Below are 15,468 nucleotides of genomic sequence, written 5' to 3' on the forward strand. Positions count from 1 at the left end.
AATGCCTAGTTCACACGACACGATTTTTGCCCTGATTTTCGCTCGCCGACCGGTCGGTGCTAGATTTGCCGGCTCGGGAGCAACTCAGCGTTCGCTCTGTGATCGAAACTCTGCTCTCAATCGCTATGTGTAAACTACTCAATAACTCGATCCGAGTGGCTCGCCGAAGAGAGATATCTAGCTTGTCAAATATCTGGATCTGAGCTGCCCAACTGTCAATGAGTGCTATGTCAAACAGCCAATGAGAACGCAAGATACGGGGTGAGGGGAAACGCAGGGGAGGAGTGTAAAAAGGTGGGACAGGGACATAATATAGTTTATATCAGAATACATCGGTACACACACAAGCTTTACAGTATTACAAAATATAACACCAATGTTGCATTGCAAAAAATATTTATTAACCTCCAACTCACTATGTGCTGGAGCCTAACCCAGCTTTTCAATGGGCGCAAGGCACACAGTAACACCCTGGACGGGGCGCCAGTCCATCGCAGGTCAGACACACACACACACACACCAATTCACCTATAGAGCAAATCAGTGTCTGCAATTAACCTGACTGCATGTTTTTGGACTGTGGGAGGAAACTGGAGCTCCTGGAGGAAACCCACACAGACACGGGGAGAACATGCAAACCCCGCACAGAAAGGACCCGGACCGCCCCGCCTGGGGATCGAACCCAGGACCTTCTTGCTGTGAGGCGACAGTGCTACCCACTGAGCCACCATGCCGCCCTGATATTAGAGCATGATGGTTTTATTGTATAATCCAATAGAACCTTATATTTAATAATGAACCATTAGGAAAATGACTGTGTGATGTTTTATGTTCTTTCTGGCTTAGATTTGCTTATAATAGCAATTCACAGCTGTTTTACTGATGTGCTGTTAGTTCTGAGGTGTTTATCAGAAATTATATCTAGCTATAGACATATGAACCCTGTTTACCTAAACATACTGAACATACAAGTGTAAAAAAATTACGTCACGGTGGCTTAGTGGGTAGCACTGTCGCCTCACAGCAAGATGGTCCTGGGATCTTTCTGTGTGGAGTTTGCATGTTCTCAACGTGTCTGCGTGGGTTTCCTCCAGGTGCTCCGGTTTCCTCCCACAGTCCAAAGACATGCAAGTGAGGTGAATTGGAGATACTAAATTGTCCATGACTGTGTGTGATATAACCTTGTGAACTGGTGAACCTTGTGTAATGAGTAACTACCGTTCCTGTCATGAATGTAACCAAAGTGTAAAACATGACGTTAAAATCCTAATAAACTAACAAATACCCACTGACTGCTCTAACATCATTGTAAGGTGTCCAATTTTCACAGAAAAAAAGGGAATAAAACAATGTGTGTACTTGCCAGTCATATTACCAGCCCTATTGTGCAGCTTTGTGTGATACTTGCATCATAAACATATTTCCTGTAGGCCTCTATCACTTACGCTATCAAAAAAGCACGAGTACATTGTGTCCTTCATCAGTCATAACAAAGCCAGTCAAGGCTGAGCAGCAAAGCCTTGAATGACTGGCATGCCTCTGACGAGACTCACAATGTACCCAAGAGACACCAAGGTGGTCATCACCGCTTTATGTGTCTAGACTTCTCTATGCCTGGCTTCCTGAAAACAACGCTGAATAAATGATAGTGGTTTTCAAGCCATCTAATAATAATCTTGGTGGTGTTTTGCAGAAATTATCTTGTCTCTTTTCTACTTAAAGGAACACTCAATTTTCTCAACATAACCTCTATAAAACACATCTGTATAGTATAACTATGTATAACGTACTAAATTCATGGCACAATTTGCTTAAATTCACGAAAAAGTGCCACATTTCACAACAGTCATTAAATTACACCCTTAAATTGAATGATAGAATAAATGGAAGCTACAATACACAGCACAGCCTACCTTAACGTATGTAAACATAGAACATTCAGTGACAGACTCAAAGATTGGAGGGGGGGGGGGGGGGGGATGGGTCAAAACACGGACAAGAATTTAGTAGGGGTCTAGTTATCAGTTAACCGGTTAACCATAACATCCCAACTATGACATCTGCTGCATTAGCTGAGAAACTCTACTCTGCACCCAGTGACATTTCTTCATTCATTCATTGAACAGTTTTACCACCGCTTAATCCTGGTCAGAGTAGCAGTGGGTGCAATTCACTGGGCGAAAGACAGGAAACACCCTGGACAGGTCACAAGTTCATCAGGGCAAACACACACAAACACACACCAACACACACACACACACCTAGGGCAATTTTTTAACTCCAATTAACCTGACTGCCTGACTGTGTGAGGAAACTGGAGCACCCAAAGGAAATCCACATAGAAAGGAACTAGATCACTCCACTCCGCCCTCACTTCCATTATGTCACCACTCATGTCATTGATACCATTAAAAAAGGTACAAGCATGTTGAGACTGTGGCATAGTGTCCTTTCATAATGTACAACCTCAAATCTGAAAAAGTTGGACAGCATGGAAAATGCAAATAGTAAAAAAAAAACACAGAGTTTCTAACATTTACTTTGACTTTTATTTCATTGCAGACATCCATTCCTGCATTTCAGGCCTGCATTACATTCCAAAAAGTTGGGACGTGGGCAGTTTAGGGCCAGTAATAAAGTGAAACAACAAAATAATGATGTGATGTCAACAGGTGATTGTAATCATGGTTTGGTACAAAAAGCAGCATCCAGAAAAGGCTGAGTCTTTGATGAGCAAAGATAATCAGAGTATCTCCAGTTTATCAACAAATGTGTGAGAAAACTATTGAAATGTTTAAAAACCATTATGAACCATTGTTCTAGATTTCTGGAGATCAAGAGTGTTGTATAAGTTTACTTATGCTGTCTGTGAATTGTTTATTTACAATGGTTGATTTACCCAACAATAGCTGATATAACCACATGGGTAAGGGATTACTTTGGCAAACCTTTGTCAAGCACTACAATACAGAGTTACATGCACAAATGCCTCTTTGCAAAAAATAAGCCTTATGTTAAGAAGCGGTGTTGACTTCTCTTGGCTCGGAGGCATCTAGGATGGACCATCACACAATGGAAACGTGTATTGTGGACAGATGAATCAGCATTCTAGGTCTTTTTGGAAAAAAATGGACGCCGTGTGCTCCGGACTAAAGACCAAAAGGATCATCCAGACTGTTATAAAAAAAAAGTCCAAAAGCCAGGGTGTGTCATGGTATGGGGCTGTGTCAGTGCCCTTGGTAAAAATCATTTACACTTCTGTGATGGCAGCATTAATGCAGAAAAGTACATTGAGATTTTAGAGCAACATATGCTGCCTTCAAGACGTCATCTTTTCCAGGGACGTCCATGCATTTTTCAACAAGACAATGCAAAACCACATGCTGCACACATTACAAAGGCATGGCTGTGAAAGAGGAGGGTATGGGTGGAGTCCTGACCTGTCCCCAATAGAGAATGTGTGGAGAATTTTGAAACGTCAAATGTGACAACGACGACCCCGTACTGTTGTACATCTTAAGACGTGTTTGCAGGAAGAATGGGACAAAATAAAAGCTGAAACACTAAATCACTTGGTATCCTCGGTGCCAAAACATCTTTTAAGTGTGGTGAAAAGGAATCGCAACATTACAAAGTGGTAAATGATTTACTGTCCCAATTTTCTTTGGAATGTGTTGCAGGCCTGAAATGCAGGAATGGATGTTTATTAACAAATGAAATTTAAAAAACACATTTAGGACAGTGTGTATTAGTATTCAGTCACTTTTTCCAAAGTATTCTACCCAGCCCTGTATATAAATGTTCCTGGTTTGTGAGAGGGAATCATGTTACTGTGTCGGTCTGAGCCGATGCCTCCGTGATGCAGTTTCATATAAAGACAAATGTCTCCAAATGAGCGGGCAAATCAATAACCAGCCCATTAAATCACATCTTATGCAATTTTCAAACCATCAGGCTAAGCCTGTGATGCTGAGAATAAGCACTTGAGGAGAGTGCGATGAGTCAGGGTATTCTGTTTGGTGCTCACGCCCCTTTAGTTCTGCATTTATCCTTCATTAGAAATGACATCATGGTCATATGTAGCAGGTTTAGAACAAGAGGATTCCATTCTCTTTACTCCTGGAAAAAGCCCCGAGGCCTCCCGTTTCAATCCCGTGTCTGATCTAACCAAAGGCAATCAGTTCCTTTTTGCAGATAAGTCCCTCTGGCAGTAAAGTTCAAAGGGACAGGGTCAGCACACACAACTTTTGAAGTGCACAGAGTACCACTGAAAGATCAAGAGGGTAAACGTACTGAAGGATTTTTTACAGAAATCAACCCAGCTCGCACTGTGTCAGAGAGCAACGGCTCTACCGAGGGTTTGTTCAGACCCTTTACTCAGGCTAATTGGTTTCAGAAGAACTGAAATTTACCGCTATCAGGGCCGCTGGGACGTTAAGGGAATAAAAGGGAGGGGACCATGAGAACCGGCTGATGTCCTTTCCGAAAAGGCAGGCTGTTCTGAGTCAGACTAACAACTCCCATAGCAAGGCAACAACAATCCTTTCCTATTTTTTTCTCCTCCCAGTGCCTGCACAAAAATGAAATATTTGTATGTTCCCAAAGGTCAGTAGTGTAGCACAAAAATGTAAACATTTCGCAAACATTTGTACAGTAAGCAGATGGACTAACCAGCAGTAAAACTCAAGCATTAAGCTTTACTGCATGAAATGTGTTTAAACCATTCCTGTCTGTTCCAGTCAAAACACAGTAGTAAATACAGACAGATTTACACACTGATCAGCCCTAACATTAAAACCACCTCCTTGTTTCTACACACATTGTCCAATTATCACCTTCACTTACCATATAGAAGCACTTTGTAGTTCTACAATTACTGACTGTAGTCCATCTGTTTCTCTGCATGCTTTGTTAGTCCCCTTTCACTCTGTTCTTCAATGATCAAGACTCCCCCAGGACCACTACAGAGTAGATATTTTGTGGGTGGTGGATGATTCTAAGCACTGCAGTAACTCTGACATGGTGGTAGTGTGTTAGTGTGTGTTGTGCTGATATGAGTGGATAAGTCACAGCAGCGTTGCTGGAGTTTTTAAATACCGTGTCCACTCACTGTCCACTCTATTAGACACTCCTACTTAGTTGGTCCACCTTGTAGATTTAAAGTCAGAGACGATCGCTCATCTATTGCTGCTGTTTGAGTTGATCATCTTCTAGACTTTATCAGGGCGCTGTTGGGTGGATGTTTTTGGTTGGTGCACTATTCTCAGTCCAGCGGTGACAGAGAGGTGTTTAAAAACTCAGCCAGCACGGTGGCTAAGTGGGTAGCACTTTCGCCTCACAGCAAGAGGGTCCTGGGTTCGATCCCCAAGTGGGGCGGTCTGGGTCCTTTCTGTGTGGAGTTTGCATGTTCTCCCCGTGTTTGTGTGGGTTTCCTCCGGGTGCTCCGGTTTCCTCCCACAGTCCAAAGACATGCAAGTGAGGTGAACTGGAGATACTAAATTGTCCATGACTGTGTTTGATATAAACTTGTGAACTGATAAACCTTGTGTAATGAGTAACAACCGTTCCTGTCATGAATGTAACCAAAGTGTAAAACATGACGTTAAAATCCTAATGAACAAACAAACAAAAACTCCAGCAGCGCTGCTGTGTCTGATCCACTCATACCAGCACAACACACACTAACACACCACCACCATGTCAGTGTCACTGCAGTGCTGAGAATGATCCACCACCTAAATAATACCTGCTCTGTGGTGGTCGTGTGGGGGTCCTGACCATTGAAGAACAGCATGACAGGGGAATAACAAAGCATGCAGAGAAACAGATGGACTACAGTCAGTAATTGTAGAACTTCAAAGTGCTTCTATATGGTAAGTGGAGCTGATAAAATAGACATTGAGTGTAGAAACAAGGAGGTGGTTTTAATGTTATGGCTGATCTATATATATATATATACTGTATATACTGTATATATATATATATATATATATATATATATATATATATATATATATATATAACAGGAATACACCCTATACATCCTAAACAGGTAAAAACAGTGGTCAAAAGTGGTCAACACACTTTAGCCTCAAGAATCCCCCCTCTATAATGTACAACCCAAAAACTAAAGTGACACCCTATATCAGGGTCATTGTGGATCTGAAGCCTATCCTGGATACACTAAACACAAAAAAACAATACACCACAGACCCCCATGCCCCCTGGTATAAGTAAACTCTAGTATGCAAACCCACACTGGTGTATGAAAGCATCCTAACCAGAGAAAGAAATTTAATAAACCCCTTCATGTTATGTTAAAATGTGTTTGTGGGAATTTGTGCCCATTCAATAAAAAGAGCATTTTTAGGTCTGATAGTGATTTTGGACAAGCTTTACGCTCCAGTTGTGGTCAGGGCTCTGCAAGGGTCATCAAATCATGGCTTTATGGACATCACTTTGTTCACAAGACATGGTCATGCTGGAACTGTTCTTACAAAGTTGTTATTTGGCTACCCCAGTAACCAATATTGCTTTCAATAAGTCATTTATTCATCCTCAATAACCTCTTTATACTAATATGGGTCACACTGGGTCACAAATTGAACATACACCATATACTGTTTCAGCCATAGGACCATCACTGGTAAAAACCAATAGATTGACATATAAGGAGGAAAAAATGGGTCCCTGGAGCTGTTTGACATCAACTTGCTTCTACCCTCTGCTCCACTTTCTGCTTACATATGAACTCATCTGCCAGTAAATGGATTCATAATCGTACAGCACAATCTGAATCCAGCTGGATAACAATGAATGCCTGAGACAGCAGATTTTTTTTACCGATGAGCTCACAAGAGTCCCATGTATGCCATTCTCAATCAGGCTGGCACAACTTAATGCTAGCTCTGCTAGTCAGTGTGTAGTCTGGGAGCCCTTGTGATTAGACGTGCTGTCACGTGCGGACATGCAGAACACAGCAGGCAGTGTTGCTTTTATTCATTCATTTCAACTCTTCGTCATGATCAGGGTGAGGAGTCCTGGGACACTCTCATTCATATAATCTCATACCTAGGAGCAATTTAGAGTAACCAATCCACCTACTGGCAATCCACAGAGGCATTAGAGCCATTGTGCTACATAATAACCAAGAAACCAATGAATAAAAGCAGAGCCTGGCAACACTATTTATTTGTTTATTTATTAGGATTTTAACGTCATGTTTTACACTTTCATGACAGGTTACATTATTGACAGGAACGGTAGTTGCTCATTACACAAGATTCATCAGTTCACAAGGTTATATCAAACACACTCATGGACAATTTTGCATCTCCAATTCACCTCAGACTGTGGGAGGAAACCCACGCAGACACAGGGAGAACATGCAAACTCCATACAGAAAGGAACTGGACCGCCACATCTGGGGATCAAACCCAGGACCTTATTGCTGTGAGGTGACAGTTCTACCAACCCATGGCAACACTACACATGAACCCTGAATAGTGGAAATTTATGGTAACCAGTTCACCAACTGGCATGCCCTTGAGCAATGGGCATGAAACTGGCAACATGTAGAAAAACCCCAGCTAAGCAAGCAAAGGATATAAATGTTTAAGTGTAAAAATCTAAAACCAGCAGCATGATGGTGAAACAAGCAGTGTTTATATACTACCTATGTACAGTTTGGTTTTAATACTGTCAGATTTCTTCGTACTTGCTTGTAACACAAATTGTCCACAGGTGTGTAATGCATTAAGACATACACTAATCATTAACATTAAAACATTAAAACCACCTCCTTGTTTCTACACTCACTGTCCATTTTATCAGCTCCACTTACCATATAGAAGCACTTTGTAGTTCTACAATTACTGACTGTAGTCCATCTATTTCTCTGCATGCTTTGTTAGCCCCCTTTCATGCTGTTCTTCACTGGTCAGGACTCTCCCAGGACCACTACAGTGCAGGTATTATTTAGGTGGTGGATCATTCTCAGCACTGCAGTGACACTGACATGCTGGTGGTGTGTTAGTGTGTGTTGTGCTGGTATGAGTGACTTAGACACAGCAATGCTAATGGAGTTTTTTTTTATGCATTTTCTCCCCCTTTAGCGCGTCCAATTTCCCCAATTGCGTCATGCTTCCTCTTCGCCTATGCCGATCCCTGCTCTGACCGAGGAGATATGACCCGGAAGCTAACCCACGCCCCCTGCAACACGTGGGCAGCAAGCCGTATGCATCTTATCACCCACACATTGACGAGTGTTGTGCCACCTAGCGTTGTGTACGGAGAGACACACCCTAAGAGCACTCTTTCCTCATCTCTGTGTGGGCACCTCTAATCAGCCAGCAGAGGTCGTAATTGCACCAGTCTGACAGAGAGAGACCCCATCCGGCTTAGTCCCGCCCATCTGAACAAAAGGCAAATAGTTGTTCATGTGACCGCTCATCCTCAGCCGGCAAGGCAGAGCTGAGATTTGATAAGATGTATTCGAGATCCCAGCTCTGGTTGCAGCGTGTGTTTTTACCGCTGCGCCACCTGAGCGGCCTGATGGAGTACAGTAATATAGTCATCTATTGCTCACTGATGAACAGCTGAGCAATAGATGAGCGATCGTCTCTGACTTTACATCTACAAGGTGGACCAACTAGGTAGAAGTGTCTAATAGAGTGGACAGTAAGTGGACACTCCAGCAGCGCTGCTGTGTCTGATCCACTCATACCAGCACAACACACACTAACACACAACCACCATGTCAGTGTCACTGCAGTGCTGAGGATGATCCACCACCCAAATAATACCTGCTCTGTAGTGGTCCTGTGGGGGTCCTGCCTATTGAAGAACAGGGTGAAAGCAGGCTAAAATAGTATGAAGAGAAACATTTAGACTACAGTCAGTAATTGTGGAACTACAAAGTGCTTCTATATGGTAAGTGGAGCTGATAAAATGGACAGTGAGTGTAGAAACAAGGAGGTGGTTTTAATGTTATGGCTGATCAGTGTACTACAATCCTGTCCAAGATGCCTACTCTTTACTGTACTACAGTACAGTAGATCACTGTTTTGGGTAATCATTACCAGGATAAAGCAACTGAATGACTTATTCTGTGTACACTTTAATACAGATGTTCTGTAGGATATAAGACATTCTAACACTGAGCAGCTCACAAGGAAGCCATGCATGCAATGCCATCTTCTAGGGCTGCAGCCTGAAGGCTCTTGTGACTAGACTTGCTCTCACATGAGGACACGCAGCTTTTACTTAATGCGATCACACGCCACACATGCCAGGACTGTACAAAATGAATGTACAAAAATAAACAAAATAAATAACAAGAATAGTAAACAAACTGTACTACGGTATATAATAAAGCAATAAGCCACGAGAGACCGTGCGTTACTGCGATTTTATCACGGGGAAGGATGTTTTGGCTCGACGCGAAGCGAAGTACGTAACGCACATAGCAGTAACGCACGGTCTCGAGTGGCTTATTGCTTTTATAAAACGGCAGTCAACATAAAATATAATAAAATACAACAATGTTCAATTTATAAATGTTTTTCTTTACAAAAACACTTACAAAAAGCATTCTTCCGCGAAATCAGGTAGTCCGTTAACAGTGTTGCTAGGCAACATGAGGGCGAAAATAACATTCGCAATAAACACAGTATTACTTGGACAAAACACCCGCTTAATGATTAGGATAACTGATTATATTAATCTGGACATTTCCATGTATAGTACATGACTTAAAATAGTGTTCAACCAAGTTTGTACTTTTTCTTTTCAGTGGCGTATTAATTAATGGAATGATCTGAGGTGGTCATAGGTGTGCGTATATCGGGGATTTTGCAACGGCTTCGAACGCGGCTCAGCCAATCAGATGTTAGGACCGGAACTATCCGTTTTATAACAGTAGTTTTTCTAGTAGTTTTGACTGATATGGTGGTTGACTAATAGTTTCAGTTGTTTTGACAGTCACAAAAACAACAATGTAACCATTAAAGTCTCTATAAAGTAGTGTTAGGAAGAAACAGTGTGAATCTGTGTTGTTTATGTCCTCACAACAAACTTAAGTTAGAAAAATACTCACGCTTTTCGTCCAGATGCGCGATTAAATAGCGATCAACGGTCCGATCCAGGTCTCACATTAACATATCTCCAATACCCAGTTTAATGAATCCACTCCTGAGTTTTGAGACATATCTTCCATGTCTCTAGCATCCGCTGACCGCTTTCTGGACTGTCCGGTCGGTTTGTTTCGCTGTAGGTGGTGCCAGTCAGTGCAGTTGCGCTTCTGCACCGTGCCTGTCGTTCCGTTCCACTGTTCTCGTTACAAGATGACGTGGGGGAATTCCGAGCACTCACATTTTCCCTCAGAACACACTGACCAAGCTTCAGTCAGCGAGAACTACTCTCTCACTCTCTCATACACTGATTCACTTACTCATACACTCATTTTTACTCCATGACCGCAGATCTAAGGAGCACTAAAGGGTAACGCCGCACATTAACCTCGCCATTAAGCATTTATTCACCCCATCAAGCAACCCCAGTTCCCTCAAAAAATTTAACCACCTACTTTACTCCCAGTTTAAAAGTCTGAAAATTGCTCTGTTTCAATTCCGTTTTCAGAAAAAGTTGGGACAGCATGGAAAATGCAAATAACAATAAATAAAAAAACACAGAGTTTCTTACATTTACTTTGACTTATATTGCATTGCAGACAGGATAAACCTGACATATTTTATGTTGTGTCTGCACAACTTCATTTAATTTATTAATAAACATCCATTCCTGCATTTTAGGCCTGCAATACATTCCAAAAGAAGTTGGGACAGTAAAGCATTTACCACTTTGTAATGTGGATACCAAGTGATTTACTGTTTCAGGTTTTATTTTGTCCCATTCTTCCTGCAAACACGCCTAAAGATGTGTCTTTTCTGCATTCATGCTGCCATCACAGAAGTGTACATTATCTTTGCCAAGGGCACTGACACAGCCCCATACCATGACAGACCCTGGCTTTTGGACTTGTTGCTGATAACAGTCTGAATGGTCCTTTTCGTCTTTGATCCGGAGCACACGGCATCCTTTCTTTTTTCAAAACCACCTGGAATGCTGATTCATCTGATCTGGTCCATTCTAGATGCCTCCAAGCTCAGAGAAGTCGACGCCGCTTCTGGACATGGTTAACATAAGGCTTCTTTTTTGCACAGTAAAGTTTTAAGTGCCATTTGTCTGATATTTAAGTGGAATAAATCTGATATTGTTGAGTGGCGGTTCTTGATGCAGTGCCTTTTGAGGGATCGAAGATCACAGGCGTTCAGCTTAAGTTTGCGCCCTTGGTCTTTATACACTGAAATTCCTCCCAATTCCTTGAATCATTTATTGATATTATGCACTGTAGAGGGAGAAATATGCAAATCCCTTCCAATCTTTCTTTGAGGTACATTGTTTTTAAACATTTCAATCATTTTCTCACACATCATCTTTGCACATCAAAGACTCAGCCTTTCCTGGATGCTGCTTTTGTACCAAACGGTGATTAATATCACCTGTTGATATCATCTGTTTGGAATCACATCATTATTTAGTTTTTTTTTTATCTCATTGCTAGCCTTAAATTGCTTTTGTTCCAACTTTTTTTGGAATGTGTTGCAGGCCTAAAATGCAGGAATGGAGGTTTTTTTAATGAAATATCTTCAAAAACATTAAGTATCAAACTGTCTGCAATCAAATAAAAGTCAAAATATTTTATTTGCATTTTCCATACTGTCCCAACTTCTTCTGATTTGGGGTTGTACAAACTAAAGTGTTATTTATTATTTATCTTTTAAATCCTGATCAGGGTCATTGTGAATCTGGAGCCTATTCTATATACATTTACATTTTCAGCATTTAGCAGACGCTTTTATCCAAAGCGACTTACACAATGATCTGAACACGATGAGCAATTGAGGGTTAAGGGCCTTGCTTAGGGACCCAACAGTGGCAACTTGGTGGTGGCGGGGCTTGAACCGGCAACCTTCTGTTTACTAGTCCAGTACCTTAACCACTGAGCTATCACTGCCCTTACAGTGCACACACTGCCTTATATACAGTACACACCAAGAAAATAATACACCATAGACCCAAATGCTCCCTGATAAAAATAAACTGTAGTCAACTTTTTTTTAATAAACCTAAGTAAATGGAGCTTTCTACTACCTCATGTTTCTAATTTGTACATACATACTTATTTAAGCACTGCATTTTGCCATTCATATTCGTGTACCGGTTTGACCAAGTGTTTATGTTTAGGGTCCGGTTCGCAAATTATACTACTGATGGGTCACCAATGCAGTGACAACTGTGAAAATGTAAATAAGTGTGTTTCTCCTTAATCTACCTTTAGCAGTTTTTGGTAAAGTTTCAGGAGTAAGTGACACAGAAGTAGGTCTAAAATCAAACTCAAGTTCTTATCCATGTTGCTACGCGACAGCAACAATTCTAGGCCTACTACTATGACGTCCTGCTGCCGTTTGTATTTTGAACATTAATCGTATTATGTTATTATTATCGTATTATGTTTAAGAATAAATACAAGGCTGCAACCACATTTTTAATTCATATTAATAATTAATTTATTCGGATTTTCATGTTTTACTAGTTACACAAGATTCATTACTTTAAGTATTTAATGTCAAACACAGTCATGGACAATTTTGTATCTCCAATTTGACTGTAGAAGGAAACTCGCACAGAAAGGACTCTGACCACACTACATCAGTGTCACTGGTGTAACACTATAAGCTTACACATGCAAAAAATTATGTCAAACAGGAACAATAAAACGTATTGCAAGTGGACTGAGGAACTTGCCTTAACCCCTAATTGATCAGACTGTATTTCATATACAGTCTAAGCAAGTGAGTGTTAAGGGCCCACCAGCAGAAATCTGGTAGAAATGGGGCTTGAACTAGCAACCTTCCAATTACTAGTCATTGATAGTACTAGTTCATTGATACTCAACAGTTCAAGAGTGACAGTGCAATGCTTATATATGTGCATGAATGAAATATGTATGTATGTGAAAATAAGAAACATGAGGTAGTAGACTGCTCCATGGGGGAGCATGGCTGGGACGTTGCAGTATTAACAGCCAACTAAGTTGCTTAGTTCTAATTGTCTGTCTGTTGCTGTCACTGGGGACATAGACCTGTTTTGTATATTGGCATATGAAGTGGATCAGCTACTTGGTAGCAGTGGCGGAGCCAGACAATTTTCACAGGGGTGGCCAGACTGAGACCATTGCTCACACAGGGGTGGCACAGAAACTGATACTTTTTTTATGTGGTCACTCATTCATTTACCTATACAGACAGTGAGTGCCATGTAGAATTACATCACGAAGACCTGCATACTAATAATAAGCTTTTTTTCTCTTCATTTTCTTTGACAAGTGTAAAAACAAAACATAGCAACCTTAACATTATGAGGAAGAATTTCAAAGATATTCCTTTGCAATACTTTATCATTTGGCTCCCAACTTGTGTGTACTGATGACTCAATTGAATCCCAGAACATGCTAGTGTGAATGCATGGAGAACTAATTTTAATTTTCTTTCAAGAATATGATACAGACTGACCAACACTATTAAGCCAAATCAGCATTGAAAATTAACTTTACTTTTAATAGCCTTCTACAATGCTGGAGCTTCTTAAAACAGAAGATTTTATTTTAAATATAAGTGTTATTTACCTGCTATTAAATTGTTTTCCAACAAAATTCGCCCAATTTGGCGGATAATCGCCCAATCTGGCAACACTGGAATGCGCAGAGCCAGCTGGCGCTTTTACTCGTAGCGCGCCACGAATACTACTAAATAGTACTACTGTACTTCTGTAATAGTGTTGGTGGTTGACATTTATGTTGAGTGTATTACTGCACTGTTTTGATGAAGAACTACTTATTTAAGGTGCGCTGCTCCCGCGTGCAGAAATGCTTCCGCAAAAAAAATTGCCGGCAAAGCGGTGGTGGGGGGGCCAGAGGGGTGGCCGAAGATTACTTTATGGTGGCCATGGCCACCACTGGCCACCCCCTGGCTCCCCTGCTTGGTAGTAAAATTATAATGTATATATGTATAATATAGTAAATAAAAAGCCAAATTTATAAGGAATTGTAAGTACAATTTACGAGTACAAATAAAATATAACAGATTTGTAGACACAGGAAAAAAAAACACTGCTTCCCATACCGGGAGTCGAACCCGGGCCGCCTGGGTGAAAACCAGGAATCCTAACCGCTAGACCATATGGGAGGTTGATAATAGCGTAGTCTCTATGGCTTACATTCATACAACGCAATACCATATTCGCTTCGTTTTAGAAATACTATTTAAATATTCTTCATAAAGCAGAATAAATTCGAATGAAGTCATCCAAATCAGAATAAATGTTAAACAAGAACGCAAAATGGTGGTAGCTTTTAATCTATATTCATCTCATTCTAGTGTAAACACACTTCCTCAAAAAACTTTTACTGACGCTAGCTAGTTGTTTACATTTTCACCAAAACATCGGACTTATATTTAAACACGTTATGTGTAGACTATGCTATCAGTATCACACAAAATAGCCTTTAAAGAATTATGCATTATAGCTTAAGCGTGATTATTTATAAAGTACAAGTGATTTTGTGATCTTGCTAAGTCAACTCAAGTTAGCACATACACCGATCAGCCATAACATTAAAACCACCTCATTGTTTCTACATTCACTGTCCATTTTATCAGCTCCACTTACCATATAGAAGCACTTTGTAGTTCTACAATTACTGACTGTAGTCCATCTGTTTCTCTGTATGCTTTGTTAGCCCCCTTTCATGCTGTTCTTCAATGGTCAGGACTCTCCCAGGACCACCACAGAGCAGGTATTATTTAGGTGGTGGATCATTCTCAGCACTGCAGTGACAATGACATGGTGGTGGTGTGTTAGTGTGTGTTGTGCTGGTATGAGCGGATCAGACGCAGCAGCGCTGCTGGAGTTTTTAAATACTGTGTCCACTCACTGTCCACTTTATTAGACACTATCTATTTGGTCCACCTTGTAGATGTAAAGTAAGAGACGATCGCTCATCTATTGCTGCTGTTTGAGTTGGTCATCTTCTAGACCTTAATCAGGTCACAGGATGCTGTCCATGGGGCGCTGTTGGCTGGATATACTTTTGGTTGGTGGACTATTTTCAGTCCAGCAGTGACAGTGAGGTGTTTGAAAACTCCATCAGCACTGCTGTGTCTGATCCACTTATACCAGCACAACACACACTAACACACCACCACCATGTCAGTGTCACAGTGTCATATACAGTGTATCACAAAAGTGAGTACACCCCTCACATTTCTGCAAATATTTCATTATATCTTTTCATGGGACAACACTATAGACATGAAACTTGGATATAACTTAGAGTAGTCAGTGTAC

General features: G+C 41.0%; 1 non-coding gene across 1 annotated transcript; it reads right to left on the bottom strand.

Moving 5' to 3' along the window:
- Window positions 1-14,234: 14,234 nt before the first annotated feature.
- Window positions 14,235-14,306, bottom strand: trnae-uuc (transfer RNA glutamic acid (anticodon UUC)). Its single transcript has one exon. It is a non-coding gene; the product is annotated as a tRNA-Glu (tRNA).
- Window positions 14,307-15,468: the final 1,162 nt, after the last annotated feature.

The sequence above is a fragment of the Trichomycterus rosablanca genome, chromosome 8, assembly GCF_030014385.1.
Source record: "Trichomycterus rosablanca isolate fTriRos1 chromosome 8, fTriRos1.hap1, whole genome shotgun sequence".
Classification (NCBI taxonomy): Eukaryota; Metazoa; Chordata; class Actinopteri; order Siluriformes; family Trichomycteridae; genus Trichomycterus; species Trichomycterus rosablanca.